The sequence below is a fragment of the Rattus norvegicus genome, chromosome 2, assembly GCF_021556685.1.
Source record: "Rattus norvegicus strain SHRSP/BbbUtx chromosome 2, alternate assembly SHRSP_T2T, whole genome shotgun sequence".
Taxonomy (NCBI): domain Eukaryota; kingdom Metazoa; phylum Chordata; class Mammalia; order Rodentia; family Muridae; genus Rattus; species Rattus norvegicus.
This window is the reverse complement of record NC_141535.1, coordinates 40826881-40848422: the sequence shown is the minus strand read 5'-3', so window position 1 is coordinate 40848422 and position 21542 is coordinate 40826881. Positions and strand designations below refer to the sequence as shown.

The 21542-nt window shown below is 45.6% G+C and overlaps 1 long non-coding RNA gene across 1 annotated transcript; it reads right to left on the bottom strand.

The window, feature by feature from the left end:
- Nucleotides 1-3477: 3477 nt before the first annotated feature.
- LOC134485831 (uncharacterized) lies at nucleotides 3478-6352 on the bottom strand. The gene is made up of 2 exons (XR_015677796.1): nucleotides 6070-6352; nucleotides 3478-5576 (listed from the first exon to the last, which is right to left on the bottom strand). It is a non-coding gene; the product is annotated as an uncharacterized LOC134485831 (long non-coding RNA).
- Between the last annotated feature and the right edge of the window lie 15190 nt (nucleotides 6353-21542).

The following is a 21542-nucleotide window of genomic DNA, read 5'->3' as shown; positions in this document are numbered from 1 at the left end:
CACAAAGAACAGAGTGTCTTGGGTCATGTGACCATAGAGGAGCTGCCCGGGCCTCTGAGGGAGCTGCCAGCTCTGAGCAGTTGATTCCCAGATGCTGGGCTCTGGAGCTGCAGAGAAAGAGCAGCATTCTTCATTCAGAGGTTCAGGCCAGGAGGCCTCCTGGCTGTCTTTTTTCTGGGAGCAGTAATAGCTACTGTGGGGAGGGACAATCGAGGCTGTTGTCCTGACCCAGACCAGAGGCCCTGCTGCCAGATGCAGGGCCAGTTGTCTGAGCCCATCCCTGCTGCACCTGCCTTCCTACTTCCTTTGTTCTGAATCCTAGGCCTGGGTCCATAGGTCTTGCCTCGTGTAATCCAGACAACCCAGGAGCTGAGAGAGTGAGCCTCTGCTCTTTCATATGCTAGACTTTTCTACCTTTCTTCCTGAGTTTGTCCGCATGAATATGAAGGCACTTTATGCCTACAAATAATTTTAGTGCTAACTTGGAAAACAGATTCCCCTTGTTTTTCAGGTGGTACACTTCCCAGGGATAGATGCCCTTTGTCTTTGTGGTTCAGGTGATAAAGGGGACCCAGTTTGGTCTCCTAGGCTCTCTCTTCTCTGTGGCTCTTCTGTAAACCATGACCACGACTCTTCTTGAGGAGGGTAGACGAGGCTGGCCAACCATCTTCTCTCTTGGTTTGGGAACATGTGCTCTCTGTTGCTGTAAGGAGCCCGTGTGGGAGACCACAGCATAGGTTTAGTTCCTGAGAGAAGTTCAGAGAAAAGTCCTGGGTCAGGGCGTGTCATCGTGCTTAGTGTTTGGTCAAGGGCCTGAGAATTCCTAAATCCTCTCAGACTTTCCTTGCCTCTACAGGCTTTCTCACACCCCCCATTTCACACTTAGGAAGGAAATAAATGGCAACACTGAAGAGAAATTCGAGGAGGTTTTACAAAGGGATGAAATACAAACGTGTGGACAGAGTGTGATATGGTGATACAAGCCTGTCATCACGGCACTCAAGAGACAGGCGTAGGTGTTGGGGTTGAAATCTCGGCTTGCGTCCGGACAAAGTACACCAAGCCAACATGGTTCCACGTGGAAAGGTTTAATGAGAGAAGAAGAGTAAAACGAGGGAAAAGTAAAGGAGGGCGGCCGTGGGCATGTGAGGATAAGGGGAGGGGAGTGTATGAGGAGAGAAGGGACAGAGGGGAAGAGGGCAAGAGAAGAGCAAAGAGAAAGAGTAAGAGGGAGAGGAGGGGGCAAGCAGCCCCCTTTATAGTCAGGCACAGCTGGCTGTTGCCAAGCAACTGTGGGGCAGAGCATACCTGGCTATTGCCAGGTAGCTGTGGGGGTGGAGCTTAGAATACCAACAGTAGGAGAAACACAAATTCAAAACCAGCCTGAGTTTTATTGCAAGAGATCCTGTCTTAAAAAAATCAAGTGCCAGGAGTATACCTCAGTGGTAGAGCACCTGCCTAGCCAGCATAGGTTCTAGGATTGATACCAAGCATTGCAAAACGCCAACACCAGCAACATCCCAGAACGACGACAACGACAAACCAGAAATTAACAAAGAGAAAAAGAGGAAGGGAAGGGAATGTGAATAAAACGGAGATATGGGCGAGGGACAGTACAGTATCCTAGAACAAGTAGGTCTGAAGGGTCAAGGACATGAAGCAGATGTTCATGTTGGAGAGACAGCCTAGTAGTGCACCCCATAGCAACAGTCTGTGGAGGAGAGAAGCAATCAGCTGACTCATCACGATATGGCCAAGGGGCAAGGGAGAGCAGAGTATTCAGCTTGGCTCTGCTCCTATATCCCAGTGTCCAATTCTGCCCATTAGAGGGGTGTGGAGTGTGTGTGTGTGTGTGTGTGTGTGTGTGTGTGTGTGGTCACACACATGCTGATCCCACATGAGGATTCAGATGTGGAGACAGAGCAGGAAGAGTAGATTTGGACAGATAAGTAGGGAAAAGGAAAGTACTTGACAGGGCATCTTAATGTCATTACAACCTGACCAGCTCTAAGAGTCACAGTGCCTTGTGTTTTGTGACACCTCGTTTTCCCCCACAGGTTCACTGTTGTTTCTTGTTGGTTTGTTTTTGAGACAGGGTCTCATTATATAGCTCTGACTATCCTGGAACTCAATATGTAGGTTGGACTGGCCTTGGATTCAGAGGTCTGCCTGTCTGTACCGCCTGAAGGAAAGTGTTGGGATTAAAGGCATGTCTTTTGACTGCTCATCCTCATTTTATTTGTCTAGCAATTATTTTTAAAGTACTATTGATGTCGTATAGCCGTGCAGTGGTACACTCCTTTAATCCCAATACTCAGAAGGCAGAGGCAGGCAGATTTCTGTGTTTGAGGTCATCTTGGACTACAGAACAAGTTCCAGGACAGCCAGGACGACACATAAAAACGCTGTCTCAAAATTCATTGCCCCACATATATTATTCATATATTACTAGTTTTTCAAAACACAGGAAAGAGTTATCATATCTCTCGTAAGTTTCAGATTTTTGTCTTAAATTAAATACTTATTAGCTGGGAATGATTTTTGTCCCTTCCCTGGGAGAACATCCAGCCGTGATGTCGTTGGTTGGTCACTAGTCTGGAAGGCTTGGTTTGACAGAGGCCAGGCCAACACACTACTAATTTCCTACAGTGCTCAGCTTAGTCTCTGTCTCCAAGAATCATCTGGTATAAAGAGTCAAGAAGTAGAGAAGAAAACTGCTGTAAGAGGAGAAAAGGTCTTGGCTTAGTTAATGGCAATTTTGGGAGAGGAGGGAGAGGCATTCTGTTGCTTTGTTTTGTTTGCTTTGTGGAAATCAGTCACAGAAATGGCTCCTTCTCTGGGCATTCCCGGTATCATCAAGACTGGAGGATTCTGGACTCTTTGGGCCACTCTCTGGGCATCTGAGCACAGTAGGATTGCAGGACTAGCTCTTGGGACATCTCAGAGAATGAAGGGAAGGCACTGTCTGCTGGACGGGTCCCAGCAGACTACAGAACTGTTCTCCATGGTTCAGCCAGGCTCAAAGGGTCTGGTGAGCTTAGGACTTTCCCAGTCTTTGGAGTTCTCTGCTTTTGACCTCAGAGCTCCGAGAATATTAATACGCAGACACCTAACAAGTCTTGAAGTGGTCCTCAGACACAAAGGAAGTGCCCCAACTCAGAAAGTAAATGAGTGTAGTCAGGTGTCCTTTGTTACAAAGATGTCGATTAACCCAGTCTTTGTAGCTTTTTCCTGTTCCCTCTCTATGGCTTTTCTGAGTCATTTCCCTGACTGTTGGTGCCCCATCCCCCGACCCCGGTCAGAGTGGACGGCAGGCTTCCTTTGGGAAGCGTTTAACAGTCCTGATGAAGGTGAAGCAAGGGCCACACGCAGCTATTCAAAAGGATAGCAGCAGCTACCACAATACCTCTCATCAGCACCAAGTCTTCATCTGGCTGCGGAGGAGGAGACAGCTGCCATATTTATGATTCCACCTCATTACTTTTTTAAAACCAGCAATTTATATTGTTTAAAAACAAAACGAGACTGGCTTTTTGTAAAAGGGGAATTCTCCATCCACAACCATCCCCTTCAGAAAGGTAGTACCAACACAGAGATGGTCCCATAAACATAGACATTGAACCCATGTGTATATACACACACACATGCATATACATATATGTGTGTTTAAATATAATAAAGTAAATACAGATATAAAATTAAGTACAAATATAAGATATAATGAAGTGTAGAAAAAAATCCACATTATATAATGTGCATGTATACACTGCATATACATACATATACTTACTAATGTATATTGGAAATCCTTCTACATCAGTACTACATTTCTTTTTTTGATAAATGGGTTTATCATAGGATATAGCCTAAACTTTAATCTTATGAGCCGAAAGCGACCTGTTTTTAAAAAGACTTTATCAAACCAGAAAGAATGCTCAACCAAGACAACAAAAGCCTTAACAAAGCGTTGCTGCAAAGTTCTGCTTTGAGGCCACTTGCTTTTATTACTTGTAAATCCTCCATTTTCTCATCTTAACGACACTTCCATGTCCCCCAACACCCACATCCAGCATGTGCCCCTTACAAGTATCTCCACAGAACCATCGACTAAGTAGCTAAAGACTCTGGCACCGCCTGTGACTCAAGCCCTGTCAGCTTTCGTAAATTCCTGATTGCTTGCTATCCTTTCCTACAGAAAGCCCTCATAAACACAGCCGAGAGATTTTGACAGCGAAAAAGCCTGCCTGGGTTTGGGATGGCAATGTTTTCGTTTAGAATGGTCTGGATAGACAGCAAGCACCGAGCATTGTGCAAAGCAGGACCAGTTCAGATTCTAGAAACGCGCGCCTCCCTGTCTTAGCCGCATTTCTATGGTGCAGCCAGGATCAGTGTAAAAGGAAGAACCCATTCTAAGTAAAGAAAGAGCTTGCCGCATTTGGAAGGCAAAGAGGGGGCAGGCAGAAGAACCGTCGGGGTGTACAGCGTGCTGGAGCCCCGGGGCTTTGAAATCCTTTTCTGTGTTGTCACTTGAATGTCGAACACGTTATTCTCGGTGGACACTAAAAAGAAGTACAGGTACCGCGTGCTCCAGGGGGATTCATTATTCAAGGCACAAAATTTTCTACTCTGGCCTGCAACACATTATAATTCAAATGAGCCGAGCACAATAGAGGGAAAAATATGCAAGCAGATTTCTCTGTGTCGTGTTTTTTCCCTCCTCTCTGAAGCCCTGTAATTACAGCAGGCAGGTGGAGCATGTGGGGTGTGGGGGAGTCAGTCCACTGTATTTTTACCTTCACAGGAACGCGACTTGCCTCCCTGCATCAATATATTTTATTTTTAATTAAGTGCTTATTGCAAAATCGGAGTCCCTGCACGGAAGTCTGATTTACGGACCTCCCTTCTCCTCCCCTCCCCTGCCTCGCTCGCTGCTATTACTATTTCAGTTTTCTTTCTAATATCTTTCATCTTTTCGTGAATGGGTTCTAGCCTTCCGTGGGCTCGGCAGCTGCAACGGTTTGATCGCGGGACGGTCACCTCGGTTCCCCGAGTAAGGAGTCAGTTTCCTCGGCTCCTTTCGTTGCGCATCTTCTCAATGGCGGCGGGGCCCCTGCCTCCTCCCCATCCAGTGCCAGGCGGGCCTGCGGTGTGCCGGGACACTGAGATCACTGAACCTTATGCTCGCGGCGTGGGCAGTGGAAACTCCGGGCACAGTCTCAGGCCCCGCCCTGCCCGACCGGGTCCCCCAAACGCCAAGGCTTAGCGGGCTCCTGCTCAGGACCCCACAGAGCAGCCCTTCAAAGAGATGGAGGATCCGAGGTCCGAGATCCTAGGCTGGCCAAGAGGAGATGCAGGGCTGCAGAGAGAAGGTCCCCGAGTGACGGAGGAGGCTGCCCAGGGGCCCCAGTGTCAAGACCTCGGGCGGGGCGGGGCGGGGACTTCCTTTCCGAGGATTCTCGGTCTAGATGAGACCCCGCACCCTGGGTGGACGTAGAGGTTGGGGGCAGGTCTGTGCTGAGATCGCGCGGCCCGGGTACGATGCACAGCCCGATTTCTGGGGGCCGTACCTCCTGCCCCTGTTAGAGAATACATGATTGTAAATGGTTTTAACAAAGATCTGTGGTACCCTGCCAGAGCCTGCCGATCTGTGTTGCCACCTCGCAGACACCTCCAATACCTGCTTCGATGGCTCCTAGGGGTTGGCCCAGAATCAGGGGTGTGTGTGTGTGTGTGTGTGTGTGTGTGTGTGTGTGTGTGTGTGTGTGTGTGTGTAGGGGGTGGTGGTGGGGGTGTCCAGGGACAGCAGCAGATGTGGATCGGTCAACGTTTGCAGAGAAAGGAGACCATCATGAATTACTATTGAAGCTCATCCGGGACAGGAGATTTCGGGGGCGGGGGGGGGGTGTTTAAAAGCAGATTAAAAGGAGAGAGAACCCAACTTTGGAATATAGATCCTACCATAGAGACCCAGAATAGATAGAAGCTTTTTCTGCTCCTGGGGGCTTCCTCAGCCCAGGCTGTCTTTATTTTTGCCTCTGATTTCCTGGCTATCCTTTACAGGGCACATACCTGTCTGGATTCCTGATACGGAGCAGAGACCCAGGTCCTTGTAAGTAGAATGAGGACAGAGAAGAGTTAAGGCTGGATTGACTGCCGGGATTGGTGAATCTTCCTGGGGCCCGTGGATGCTCACCACACGAGTAGTATCCCTTGGAAGCTTCTGGGAGGTACTTCTTCTGAGGTGCTAGTCAAGAAGAAGACTAGTCAATCCCTCACCCTCCTATTCTAGGTCACTCCTCAGAAGTAGGCCTGGGGTTCCAGGACGTTGATGGCTAAAATTCCATTTTGTTTCTTATTACCAAAACAGTACATCTTTATCATAGAAGTAATGAAAGGACGCGAACATAGAAAAGAAAGTAAACATACTTTTTACCTAGAGACAAGTCCTCCGGTGTGTTGTGGTACAAACACGGCTATTTTGTAGAATAACGGGTTTCTCTTCTAAACAATGTGCTGTGGATATCTTTCTCCTCACGCACCCCTTTAATGATTACCTTCAATGGCTGTCCGGCCTCCCTAATGATTAGGCAGCACTTCTTCTGCCAGGGTGTGGTGTGATATTTTTAGCCATCCCTTTACTGGGTTTTTAGGACGGTGACACTTTTTTAATTTCTAAAACCTCCGTCCACAACATTTCAGGGTCATCCCCCTGCTGGGTCACCATGCAGGTCCTTAATTATTTCCTTAAGATGTATTCCTCAAAATGGCTGGGTCAACCATTCTGCATTTTAAAAAAGAGTTTTGCTACATTTTATCAAATCAACCTTTCCAGAGGTTATGTCAACTTACACTCCCACCTGCTGAGAATGCAAAAGTCTGTTGCTGGAGTGCTGTCCTCATCAAATATAAATATATATATATATATATATATATATATATATTGCCAACTTTATTTTTAATTGGAGTATTCATCTTTTTTTCTTACTGATTTTAAAGAACATTTTATATCTTCAATCTATTTTTTCCCATACTCTGCAGTTACCTGCAACTTGCCAATTTACCATGAACCCCATACCAGGGACTGAACCCCAGGACCTGGCTCATGCTAGGCAACTGCTCTACCACGTGCTATATCTCAGTCTGCTGATTACTTTCATGTTTAAACTGACACCGCCAAGACTCTTTTTTGAATTTATTTATTTATTTATTCTTTAATCTTTTTTTTATAGTCCAGCCGTTATCCCCCTTCTGCTCCATCCCCGGACTGTTCCACAGCCCCCCAGCCCCCCAGCCCCCACCTGTCTCCAAGAGGATGCCCACCCATCACCAGACCTCCCTACTCCCTAGGGCCCCAGGTCTCTCAAGTGTTAGATTTACCTTCTCTGACTGAGTCCAAACCAGACAGTCGTCTGCTGTGTATGTGTCGGGGGCCTCACATCAGCTGGCGTGTGCTGCCTGGCTGGTGGCTCCGTGTCTGGGAGAACCTGGGAATCCAGGTTAGCTGACACTGCAGGTCTTCCTGTAGGGTTGCCCTCCTTCTCAGTTTCTTCCAGCTTTTCCCGGACCCCAGGGGTCACCAGCTTCTGTCCATTGGTTGGGAGTAAGTATCCGCGTCTGACTCTTTCAGCTGCTTTGGGGGCCTTTTGAAGGGCAGCCATGCTAGGCCCCTGTTTGTAAGCACACCATAGCATCAGTAATGGTGTCAGGCCTTGGGGCCTCCCCTTCAACTGGATCCCATTTTGGGCCTGTCACTGGACCTCCTTTCCCTCAGGCTCTTCTCCATATTTGTCCCCGAAGTTCTTTCAGACAGGATCAGTTCTACAGCCAAGATTCTTAATACTTTAGTTTATGGTTTCTGCTTTTGATGTTATTTTATAAAGGCCTCTTCTACTTTGGAATTTCCCAACTATCCACCTGTATTTTCTCCTAGTGCTTCTATTTTATTTAAAAATAGTTTATATTAAATTTGGGGTTATTTTGAAAATGAATCTAACTTTATTTTCCAACCTTTGTTATTGGTTCTGAATAATTTTGATCGTGTCGTATACTATAACTGGTTCCCAAACAAATATGAGCGGGAGGGAAGACTCTGTCTCCAAGAAACACTTGAGACTAGAGATGAGGGCTTGGCCCCATGATTGGAGGTACACACGACAGCATCTAGCTTCCACCACTCTCCATATTATTTAAACCCTGGTTCTGCATCTGTGCAATGAGCGTCATATAAGGAACCATCTCCCCAAACAGTGGTGCAGATCAAATGGTAATGCTTGTGCTTGGTGCAATGGGACAAACCCAGAAAGAGGCCGGGAAGAATGACTGCAGCAATGTGTGACACGGTCATGTGAAAAAAGAAATACAGACATCGTCACCAGCTATAGACAGAAATATACTTACGAAGTGAGGGCATTGTTGTATAGTTCCGGAGAGCTAATCTGAGTCATTCAGAGGGTTCCCTGAAAAGTGAGTTATACCCCCAAAGCCTGACCCTGCTGGAGCCTGGACTGTTCTGAGCACCCCTATTGCAGAGGGCCTTGGTGTTAGTTCTATTCACAGACTGACTTACAAGGCTTCCTGCTTGACCTGCCCGTGTCGAAGGGACTCAGAAGATCAAGCTGATACTTGGAGAGCTCACAGGACACAGAGCACTCGGAGCTTGCACTCCAAGTGAGCAGCCCTCTCTCTCCCTTCCTGGCTCAACTCCAGCTGAGGAGAAACAGTCACTGGACATGAGCCAGGGACACCAGTCAGCTTAACCAAAGGAATCAATGGACACTGTGTTTTCCCTCTGCAAATAAGGAAAGTGACACGGTAGGGAGGCATACGCCTTGTCCAGAATCACAAATAAGGGGAGGGGGTGGCAAAAGCAAAAAGAGAAGCTGCCTCCCAAAGGGGCCATTTCCCATGTCAGGCAGGCCCCTGTTCACAAAGGGACGGAGCGCTGCTCTGGTGCTCTGGGCAGTGGAGGCCCAGCATATTTTTGTGAGGCATGGACAATGAGTAGCCATTCAAAAGGCTGATGCTGCCTCTGCTTAGAAAAGGGCAAACATTTAAGGAATCCCTTGTTTCTAGGCAAATGCCTGATTGCTGTTTGGAGGGCTGGAACTCAGCTGCGTGCACATTACCTCAGGCCTTACCCTTCGATTCCGACTTTTGCCTCAGCCGAAGAGTGGCTCTCCATTCTGGCTGCACACTGGAACAGGCTGTGAGGCTCTCAAACGGAAAGATGCCAGACCCCACTTCCAGAAGGGGCAGTTGCATCGGGACATATATGCCATCGCTAAGATGTTTCATCCTAGCCAAACATTTCTCAACTTTTAAAGAATTATCTGAAATTTTTATTAAAATGTTTCAGATTCTGTGCTTGGGATTTGACACTCTAGTCAAGCTCCTATGTACCTGTGGTCTAAGGAATGTGAGAGCTCAAGGACCACAGTGTTTAGTTTGTTTGTTTGTTTGTTTGTTTGTTTCTGCATAGACTAGAGCAATATTTAACTAAACCATTGTTCTAGAGTTGAAATTAAGCCGAGAGCAAACCTGTGATGCTTGTTCTCAGCCTGAAGGTCCAGCACACTGATGACAGTCTAGAAGGGAGGTGTTAGATTGGGTTAATTGAGGTAGGAAGCCATACCATAAGTGTGTGGCAATGTTCACTGGGATGGGGTCCATTACTGGACAGAAGAAGAAAGCTGAGCGTCCGCCTTCTCCCCTCTCCACTTTGTGACTGGAGACACGACTTGAGCAGCTGTTTTAAGTTCCTGCCCCTTCACTTTGTAGCCATGAAGGAAGGGTGTGTACCCAGAAGCTGTGAGTGGAAATAAATCAGTCCTTTCTTTTTTTTTTTTTTTGGAGCTGGGGACCGAACCCAGGGCCTTGCGCTTCCTAGGTAAGTGCTCTACCACTGAGCTAAATCCCCAGCCCCAAATCAGTCCTTTCTTAAGTTGCTTCTTGCCAGATATTTTGTCACAGCGAGGGAAAGTGTAGCCAATACAGGTGTCAACATAGAAGTTTCCAGAATATCGATGTGCCTCTTTGTTTCTTTGTTTTTGTTTTGTTTTTGTTTTGACTATTGTTTTTGGGTTTTTTGAGACAAGAGTTTCTCTATGTGACAGCCTGGCTGTTCTGGAATTGGCTTTGTAGACCAGGTTGGCCTTGATCCACTTACTTCTGCCTCCTGAGTGCTGGAATTAGAGACATATGCCACCATGACCTGTCTCTTAAAAGTCTCAGTAAATGGACTGAGATTACTGTGAGATCACCCTGCTGGCTAGTGTTGCTTCAACTTGACAGGGCCTAGAGTCATTTGGGCAGGAGGAGACTCACTTAAGAAACCACCGCTACCAGATTGTGCCGTAGGCAAGCCTGTGGGGGCAGTCTCTTGGTTAGTCACTGATACGAGAGGGACCTGCTTATTGGGGGCGGTGTGAAACCTAAGTAGTAGGTTTTGGAGAGTATAGGAAATCAGGATAAGCAAGCCATGAGCAGCATCCCTCTGCATCAGCTCCTGCCTCAAGTTCCTGTCTTGACTTCCTTCAATAATGGACCAAGGTGGAGAACTTGAAGCTGAAATGAATCCTTTTCTCCCCATGTTGCTTTTAACCCTGGTATTTTATCACAGCAATAGAAACCCAACTAAACTTCACCTAAAGGCCCGATTTAGGATGTGCGAATGTGTAAGGTTAAGGAGAGACTGACCTATTATTGATTACTGTGAGGCCCACCATTCCTTAGGTTCTATTGTGTTGAGGTTTTGTCTGTCGCTATGTATTATAATGTTAAATTCTGTACCAGAAGGTCTAGGCCTACACATGAATTCTCACGGTCATAAGCTTTTGTTGTACAAACCTTATTCTTTAATTTAAAACTATTCGTTAAATAAATATGGCTACAGACAATTACTGGAGGGATTAGAGGTAGGCGGGTTTTGAGTTACCTGGTGGTTAATGGTGGTGGGGGGAGAGAGAGAGAGAGAGAGAGAGAGAGAGAGAGAGAGAGAGAGAGAGAGAGAGAGAGAGAGATATGTGAGGAGCTAGATCATGAGCATATGGCCAGGAAAGTATTTGGGGAATACCACTGGGCAGGTAGCCATGTGTCTTAGGGTTTCCATTGCTATGAAGAGACACTATGAACAAGGAATCTTTTATAAAGGACAACATTTAGTTGGAACTGGCTTACAGTTTCATATCATTATCATCATTGCAGGTAGAAAGGTATCATCCAGGCAGACATGGTGCTGGAGAAGGAGCTGCGAGTTCTGCATTTTGAGCGGGAAAAGACTGCCACAGGCAGCTAGGAAGGTCTCTTCTGCACTGGGTGGAGCCTGGGCATAGGACCTCAAAGCCCATCCACACAGTGACGCACTTCCTCCAACAAGGCCATACCTCCTAACAGTGCCATTGCTCATGGGCCAAGCTTATTCAAACCGTCACACCAGGCCAGCAGTTAGAAAAGTAGATTAGGGGTTACCCTCCCCCCAGGAATTGGCAAAACCAAATAAAATAACCACAGTCAGAATCTCACTTATTTGTAAGCTAGTCAGGAATGAGTTTTAATTGGTTGTACTACACTAGTCCACTTATGAAAGATTCTGGCCCATTGTTTTTTCTCCTGGATCTTCGTCCTGTTTCTCCTTATTTTGGTTATTTCTCGGCTTTCTAGAAGCTTCACCAAGGAAGGCAGTTTAGAGATGAAACTTGCATGAGGCAGTGTGACATCTGCAAGTGGGTCTGATCACAAGCTTAATGAGAGGAGAGTGGCCTTCACAACCATTACGGGCTTCATGGGATCTGCTTCAGTGTGTGCTGGTACAGGACACCTCCCCCACAATTCAACAGCTGCTGGTAGCGCGTGGGTAGAAAAAACGTAGAACTTGAAGCATGTCTTTTCGCTTGCACACACTATTCCTTTATACATTTTCTTATTCTCACTAGCAAAAATGTCATGAGATGAGGACTATCAATCGATCATAACACATGGTAAGGCAATGTGACTTTCATGCTTAAGAAAGGTGCTTTGTCTGTTTCTCTAGCCCAGCTTCTATATATTATATAACAAAACATACCTCTGGTTCCCATTGCTTGATGTAATAAATATCTTGGTGAAATTTTGTACAGAGTTTGATTACTCAGTCAAGATCTAAGTATCCTGCTGGGAGCAGAGCAATCATTCCAGTGATATGCCTTGGTTGAATTGAATAGTTGCTAATCCAGCCAGAGAAGAAAGCCACAGGTAATAGGAACTGATCGAGCACACCGAGCCTCACAAGAAAGACTAATGAGAAGTCTAACATTTCCCATCAAACATCCATCCATCTCTATTTTCTCCTTTCCTTCGAATAGCCCTCGTGGCTGTAGGAAGCGACTCTAGGGACCCGGTCTACACTAGGGGAAAATGTCATTCCTTGTACAAGTATTCCAAAAATGAGTTTAAACAGACACAATCTGCCAGTGGTCAGTGTGAGGTTAATAACTCCCGTAGCCAATTTGAATTTTCTTTAGAGAAAATGTAGCGCCTCCAACCTATCACCCTACCTTTCTGTATGATATCATCGGGATATTTTATTTCTGGATCGTCTGAGAGTAGAGCATAGGGAGGCTGAATAAATTAGGGGCAGCAGTGTTGCCACTCCTAGGGCTACAGCTTGAGAGCACAACAGCTGAGAGGAACATTGTTGCTGTTACTGGAGTGCTGAATCAAGCCGACTGACGGTACCACCAGTGTATGGTGGTTGGGATCCCATGAGGGCTTCACCATTTGTACTCTTGGCAGCATTTCTGGGCATAGAACAGTGCAAGACCCTGTGTTGGCATAGGTCTGGGTTTAAACAAAATGGTTGTGCTAATGTATGAGTATGTACATGTGCATTTATGTCTGTCTGTCTGTCTCTCTGTGTACGAGTGTGTGTGTGTGTGTGTGTGTGTGTGTGTGTGTATCCTGTGTGCATGTTCCTGTGCATGTATGCATGGCACTGTCTATGCATTCATATGAGCATCCGTGTGGAAGTTAGATGTCAAGGTCAAGTACCTCCATTCCCTACTTTGTGCTGCCGTTCTTCAACCTTCTCCTCCTCCTCCTCCTCCTCCTCCTCCTCCTCCTCCTCCTCCTCCTCCTCCTCCTCATCCTCCTCATCCTCCTCATCCTCCTCATCCTCCTCCTTTTTAGGCAAGGTCTTCATCACTGACCTTAGAACTCATTCATTCAGCTATTCTGGCTGGTTAATAAACTCCAAGGACCTGCCAATCAACGCTTCCCAGCCCCGGGACAACCAACCAACATGGGCTTCCATGCCTGTTTTTTAACACAGGTGCTGTAAACTCAGGTTCTCCTGCCAGCATGGTAAGTCTTCTACCCACTGAGCCATCTCTCCAGCTGTCAAATGATTGCTTTTTAATTTTTACAAAAAAACCCTTTATTTTTTATTTTATATGCATTGGTGTTTTGCATATATGTCTCATCATACAGCATGTATGTCTGTGTGATGCTGTCAGATATGTCCTGTGACATACAGACATTGTGAGCTGCCACGTGGGCACTGGGAATTGAACCCGAGTCATTAAGAGCCGTCAGTGCTCTTAACTGCTGGGACATCTCTCCAGACCCCCTCAAATGATTTTAAACTTATGATTTTTTAATTCACAAACTTGAAGTTTGAAGGGACCTTTGAAGAACCAGAAGTCTCTCTATGTTTCCTATCCAGCAGCAGACTGCTGAGGACTGAAGTTCCTATTTAACAGAAGTTGTGACAGTTTTGCTCAAGCGACAACGGAACTCGGCAATAGAGGAGACACCTTTTGCTCTTGGGTCGTTTTTATTGTATGCCACCTCTCTCACAATTTAATGAATGATAAATTAAAAGTGTTTTTAAAAGTGATCTCTGATCTCACTGTCCTTGTATTTAACAACGTTTCCTTGCTTCTGAGAAGCCTGGAATTCAAATCTGGACTTTCTTTGGACATGCTAAATCAAACTGGATCCCTTCTCAAAGGGAATGCTTCTAGACTTTAAAGAATGGAAAAGACCTTCTCCTGATTGCCAGAAAACAGTGCCGCGGAGACTTGATATGGGTCAAGCCTTGCTATCTGCAAGCTAAGGGAGACCACAGGGCATTGTGCAGAGCGTACCAACCTATCACCCTACCTTTCTGTATGATATCATCGGGATATTTTATTTCTGGATCGTCTGAGAGTAGAGCATAGGGAGGCTGAATAAATTAGGGGCAGCAGTGTTGCCACTCCTAGGGCTACAGCTTGAGAGCACAACAGCTGAGAGGAACATTGTTGCTGTTACTGGAGTGCTGAATCAAGCCGACTGACGGTACCACCAGTGTATGGTGGTTGGGATCCCATGAGGGCTTCACCATTTGTACTCTTGGCAGCATTTCTGGGCATAGAACAGTGCAAGACCCTGTGTTGGCATAGGTCTGGGTTTAAACAAAATGGTTGTGCTAATGTATGAGTATGTACATGTGCATTTATGTCTGTCTGTCTGTCTCTCTGTGTACGAGTGTGTGTGTGTGTGTGTGTGTGTGTGTGTGTGTATCCTGTGTGCATGTTCCTGTGCATGTATGCATGGCACTGTCTATGCATTCATATGAGCATCCGTGTGGAAGTTAGATGTCAAGGTCAAGTACCTCCATTCCCTACTTTGTGCTGCCGTTCTTCAACCTTCTCCTCCTCCTCCTCCTCCTCCTCCTCCTCCTCCTCCTCCTCCTCCTCCTCCTCCTCATCCTCCTCATCCTCCTCATCCTCCTCATCCTCCTCCTTTTTAGGCAAGGTCTTCATCACTGACCTTAGAACTCATTCATTCAGCTATTCTGGCTGGTTAATAAACTCCAAGGACCTGCCAATCAACGCTTCCCAGCCCCGGGACAACCAACCAACATGGGCTTCCATGCCTGTTTTTTAACACAGGTGCTGTAAACTCAGGTTCTCCTGCCAGCATGGTAAGTCTTCTACCCACTGAGCCATCTCTCCAGCTGTCAAATGATTGCTTTTTAATTTTTACAAAAAAACCCTTTATTTTTTATTTTATATGCATTGGTGTTTTGCATATATGTCTCATCATACAGCATGTATGTCTGTGTGATGCTGTCAGATATGTCCTGTGACATACAGACATTGTGAGCTGCCACGTGGGCACTGGGAATTGAACCCGAGTCATTAAGAGCCGTCAGTGCTCTTAACTGCTGGGACATCTCTCCAGACCCCCTCAAATGATTTTAAACTTATGATTTTTTAATTCACAAACTTGAAGTTTGAAGGGACCTTTGAAGAACCAGAAGTCTCTCTATGTTTCCTATCCAGCAGCAGACTGCTGAGGACTGAAGTTCCTATTTAACAGAAGTTGTGACAGTTTTGCTCAAGCGACAACGGAACTCGGCAATAGAGGAGACACCTTTTGCTCTTGGGTCGTTTTTATTGTATGCCACCTCTCTCACAATTTAATGAATGATAAATTAAAAGTGTTTTTAAAAGTGATCTCTGATCTCACTGTCCTTGTATTTAACAACGTTTCCTTGCTTCTGAGAAGCCTGGAATTCAAATCTGGACTTTCTTTGGACATGCTAAATCAAACTGGATCCCTTCTCAAAGGGAATGCTTCTAGACTTTAAAGAATGGAAAAGACCTTCTCCTGATTGCCAGAAAACAGTGCCGCGGAGACTTGATATGGGTCAAGCCTTGCTATCTGCAAGCTAAGGGAGACCACAGGGCATTGTGCAGAGCGTACGCCAAGCCTGTGGTTAGAAAACCTGATGTGATCCACAGGAAAAGATAGGCTGTGGGGAGAAGAGGGGAAGTGGTTTATCCTTCCTGATCTCGGGCGCACTTCTCACACCAGACCATCCCGGTCTGCAATGCTTGTTTGTTCCCATTGCTTCCTTCAACCATCCTATGCTGTGGGACCAAGGCAGCCTGCACCTCCACCCAAAGCATCTCTCACCATCCTGGAACACTCTAGTCACTCTCAGAATTCATCTCCCTCCACCAGATGGACTTCTTATTCATTGAACATGCTATGTTAGTGGGAAGAAAGACCTGGCATTTAAGGGTCTCTCCACTCTAATGCTCCAGGGTCAAGCTAGACAGTGTGGCAGCCCCTCCTGGCTTTACCACCTTGACCCTAAGTTTCACTGGGCAACTTAAATTCAACACAGAATGTCGTTGGGGCAGGTGAGAATAGCGCGCTGGATGTGATTCCTGTTACCGATACAACACATTCGATAGCTTAAAATAACGCAGGTTTATTATCGGAAGTTCTGGAAGTCACGTGTCCACACTGGGCAAGAGTACCAGGTATCTTCTGGAGGCCCCGCAGGAGAATTTGCTTCCTGCCCTTGTGATCCTGTGTCTCTTCAGTATCTGTTCTCATTGCCATGCCACTGCCGTTCTGATTCTGACTTCCTTCATTGATTTCCTAAGAATCCCTGTGTTTCTATTGGGACCACCACACTACGGTCACTGCTCTATTTCCGCATCTTGAATTCCCCCTGAGAAGCCCCGTTTGTCATTTGAGACCAAGCACTGAGATCTTCGGAACAGGAGAAGCATCTTTGTGTCGACTGTGACTCCTTGCATCTGTTTACACAGCTGTGAAAAAAAAATGCCCGTCTTCCCTGAGGGACTACGGAAGGATCTAATGTGGTAATTTATACATATAACTTCCCTATTCTGTGCCTGGCACAGTGGAGGTATTTTACTCTGACTAGTAGCTTGTAAGCCAGAAACCAAGAACTGTGGCTTCTCTTTTCTGACCCTTGAGCTTCTTCTAGCTATTGCTGAGTCCCAAGTAGGAAATCAATGGATGTAATAAATAATTATCTTGATCAATGACAATGGCTAGCGTACCATAATTGCTCTAAAGTGATTTGTGGGTTATTTATTATTTTGGCAGTAATGAGTGAGGTGTGGGACATCTGATTAAATGCTATTATTTATTAGATCATTTGGATTATATTTTTTAACCCAATTGCCCTAAATACTAGCTAGAGAAGAATTCGTTCATAACACAAATTACAGAAAACGAATTGTATGGCCCCAACTTTTTTCCTTGGTCCAGAAACTTCTTGGTTGCCTAGGGTGCAGCAGACTGTTCTCTACTGGAAAATCTCTCTGAAGGCCCCTGTCCATTAGGTCACACAAAGGCAGGCTTATTATTTAGAGAGCACACAATACCCCCTCACATGGGGCACAGAGAGGAAAGAAATTTTTTTTAAAGCCAATTTCAGTCCCCTGGAGCTGCAAACTGCCCTCAGGGCAAAGAAGCCTGCAGAATAATTGGGAGGAGCCTGGCAGGAGGGGGCTGTGATAGCAAAAGATTCGTTTCTTTCTATATGCACCAGTGCCACACCACTTTATAAGTGTTTGCCTTTGGTCCAAGCCAAAGAGTGTCAAGATAAACAATTAAATAGTAAGCAAGGGTCCAATCAGGAAAACCATGGCTTCGGCCCTTAGAAAATAACACTGAGAATCACCAGTTTGCCTGTCCCTGTTGAGAGCGTGGTTCCCATGATTAGGCAAGGGAACTGGGTCAGGGACGAGGCACTGTCTTCTTGGAAGGGGTTTCTGGATCCCTGGATTTGGCAGGTTTATGCTTTTTCAGGGTAACAAAGGTAGATAACAATCCTACTTCATTCTTCCCTTAAGCCACGGTGCAGGAGCCAATGAATTGGAGCTAAAAGGGTCCTGGATGATGTGTCCAGAGAATGGGATGAGGGGGGCTGCACAGTTCAGACCCCAGAACTACGAGAGGGAGGTTATGGCAGAAGGATCGTACCCTAGAGTGGCATACTTCTCATGTTAGAGAGACACAGTGTAGAGGAGTCTGAAGCCCGCATCTCTACAATGCCTTCCTGGGCTTCCACACTGGCATGTCCAGACTGGCCAAGGTCCAGAGGAGGCCACATAAACTTAGGACACTTACGCAGTTGTGAACTACTAGCACATAGAGGTTGAACTTGACTAAGGAACTTTTAGGAGGAAGAAAGGGAAACATTCATACACAGTGTGACCGTAATATACAATGCGTGATCCCAGGAGTTATATGAATGCATAGATACTGAATAGTCTTGCTGTTTCATTGTTCTCAGAGCAGAGTGGCTGCCAGGAGCTGGGAGCCAGGCTGCCTGGGATGATGGCACGTTTCAGAGTCCAGAGCTAATCCCAGTAGTAAGACCCAGTAAGACAGCCAACTGGTGCCCAGGGCAGGCAGCATGGATCTAGGTCAGGTTACCCCAGCTGTATAAGGAAAGAGAAGAAAGGTTAACAGGCCAACCTTTCAAGGTATACTCTTTGAGACGACCCTTGTATATTAAGCTCAGTGTTTAGGCTAGCCTCGCTGTATAGACAGCTTTTAAAAGCACACGGAAATTTCTCTATTCGGTTTTGTCTTTCAACGTTTTAATCATTTGTGGTCAAGAGATGTGAAATGGAAATTCCTAAAAATAAACAATTCACAAGCTTTAAATGGCACACCATTCTGAGCAGCACAAGGAAATCTTGGGCCATCTTGCCAGGGGCCCACCTGGGACATGAGTTGCTATTTCTTTGCGCATCTGTGCTGTCTATAGTCTGCCCATTGGTCACTTAGTGGTCTGCTCGATATCAAATTGTCACAGTATAGTGGCGCTTGCTTTGAGAAATTCTTATTTAATGACAGCCCCTGAGCACCAGAGTAGTGATGCTGGCAGTTAGAGCACCCCAAAGAGAGGCTCTAAAGTGCTCCCCAGAAGTGAATGTACTATAATATGTTGACAGAAAGAGATCACATTCAGTAATGTTTTGTTACAGGACATTATGATTGTTCTATTTTATTATTAGTTATTGTTTGCCATTAACTGTGCCTGATTTATAGAGTAAAGCTTATTACAATATGTACGTATAGGGAAAAGGTATTGTACACATAGGGTTTGGAATGACCCACAGTTTCAGATGTCCCCTAGAAGATATCCCCTTATGGTTGAGTAGGGATCCACCCTGTCTTCATTTATATCCCTCCCAGGTAGAGTAAAAGCACAGACAACTGGCCTTGAGGTCTCCATCTGGCACCACCCATGTCCCTACCACTAATGGCAGCTTTTAGGGTGTCTCATGTTCAACATGAGGCTGGAAAGATGGCTCGGTGGTTAAGAGCACTGGCCTCGGGCTGGAGAGATGGCTCAGTGGTTAAGAGCACCCGATTACTCTTCCAGAGGTCCTGAGTTCAATTCCCAGCAACCACAGGGTGGCTTACAACCATCTGTAAAGAGATCCGATGCCCTCTTCTGGTGTATCTGAAGGAAGCTACAGTGTACTTATATATAATAAATAAATAAATCTTTAAAAAAAAAAAAAAAAAAAAGAGCACTGGCCTCTCATCCAGAAGTCCTGAGTTCAATTCCCAGCAACCACATGGTGGCTCATAACCATCTATAATGAGATCTGGTGCCCTCTTCTGGCCTGCAGGCATGCATGCAGGCAGAAAGCTGTTTACATTTACGAAAAGAAAAGAAGGAAAAAGGATTCCTGATAAAGAGCCTCAAGTGAATAAGAACCATGAAGACATGGATGGCACTTAGGCTTGCTACCTTTACAAGGCCATGAGAAAAATGCCTGGCAAAGCCAACTTAGCAGGGAAATGCTGTATTTCAGCTCACAGACTTGGGGTTTTCAGTTCAGGGTCACTTTGCTCTGTATTTCTGAGCTGTGGCAAGCAGAGCTGCTCGTCTCAAGAAAGAACCAAAGAGAAAGAGGCTCTTTGTCGGGAATCCTTTTTCCTTTTTTTCTTTTAGTAAATGTAAACATCATTCCGCCTGCATGAATGCCTGCAGGCCAGAAGAGGGCACCAGATCTCATTACAGATGGTTGTGAGCCACCATGTGGTTGCTGGGAATTGAATTCAGGACTTCTGGATGAGAAGCCAGTGCTCTTAACCACTGAGCCATCTTTCCAGCCTCATGTTGAACACAAGACACCCTAAAAGCTGCCATTAATGGTAGGGACAGGGGTGGTGCCAGTAAGGTATACCCTTCTGTAGATAATGGTGGCATATCCCTTTAATCCTAGAACTCAGGAGTAAGAGACAGATCTCTGTGAGTTCGAGACCAATTTGGTGCACATAGTGCATTCTAGGTCAAGGATACAGTGAGATCCTGTCTCAAAAAGTATATAAAAATAAATATAAGGTATATATGGATATATTCATGCACACATATATGATGCATACACACACATATATGTGTGTGTCATATATATATATATATATATATATATATATATATATACACATATATGACTTGTCCCCCGACTCTCTTCCTTCTGCTAAGCCCATCTCTGTAGAACCCATCTATGATGTTAGTGTCCTCAGGATCCAAGCATACATATGTCAACAGCCACGCAAGCCTCCAACACATGAGTATTCAGTGGAGGGAACACTTCATATTCAAACCACAACACTACTCAAACAGTTTCAGAGTAGAGTCGCCAAATTTTGCAAATAAAATCCCAAAACATTTTGTTAAATTTGAATCTCGGGAAAAATATGGATAAAATTCCGTATGCGTATGTTTCAATACTACATGGAATGTACTTACGTTGTTCTTTGTTTTATGAAATTTAAATGTACCAGGACATCCTGTAATTTGCATGGCTACTCGATCTCATAGCCCATATAGAACTGGCAGCTAGGCAGGACCCAGAGTTCCAGCACAGAACAAATCAAGCAGGTGTCTCCCTGCTACTCAACCTCAGCTGAGGGTCTAATTTAAAAGCCAGATCTCAAGCCATCAGGACATGTGCCATCAGACCTTCATTGAATTGTAGTTCATCTTTAAAGTGCCTTAAATAAGTTGATATCTATGCCCAGCTACAGCTGCTGTGGAGAAATCTGGAGCTTGAGCCAGACGTGAAGGACAGAATCGTGTCGTCTGCCCATGACTTTCAAACAGCTTACAGATATTTCTTCTACTCTGAGCTCTGTACTGAGAAAGAGACCCATGCACCAAGGGAGAAAGTAATAACTTTGCTCTCGCTGGGCCAGAAATTCTATGGCTAGAATGACCCAGAGGTAGCAGGCAGATTTGACAATCTGTCAGTTTCTGGGTAGAGTTACTCGTCAATCACTCCTTCCTGCAAAATTGTAGAAACTCCTTTTCTTTAAATTGAGCTATTTGCTCATGGTGCGGTTTAAGCCCTAGTGGCTGGCATTAGTACAGGGAAATGGCTTCACGTTGTCCGCCTGTCCTTCAATCGGGGTGGGTGTGTGCCCCTCAGGCTGGCTGACTTCCTTCCTTCCTTCCTTTCTTTCTTCCTTCCTTCCTTTCTTTTTTTCTTTCTTTCTTTCTTTCTTTCTTTCTTTCCTTCCTTCCTTCCTTCCTTCCTTCCTTCCTTCCTTTTTATCTCTTCTTCTCATCTGAGATCTTACTGCTGGGATTGTTTTACATGAAAAGATAAGAAGACAACTGAAACTTGGTCTTACTCTGTGGAGATAAGAACATGGTAGTATTTTATTCAAGAAGAATGTAATAACAGTAATCTGAAAATAATGATATCTACAAGGTCCTTGGCAAA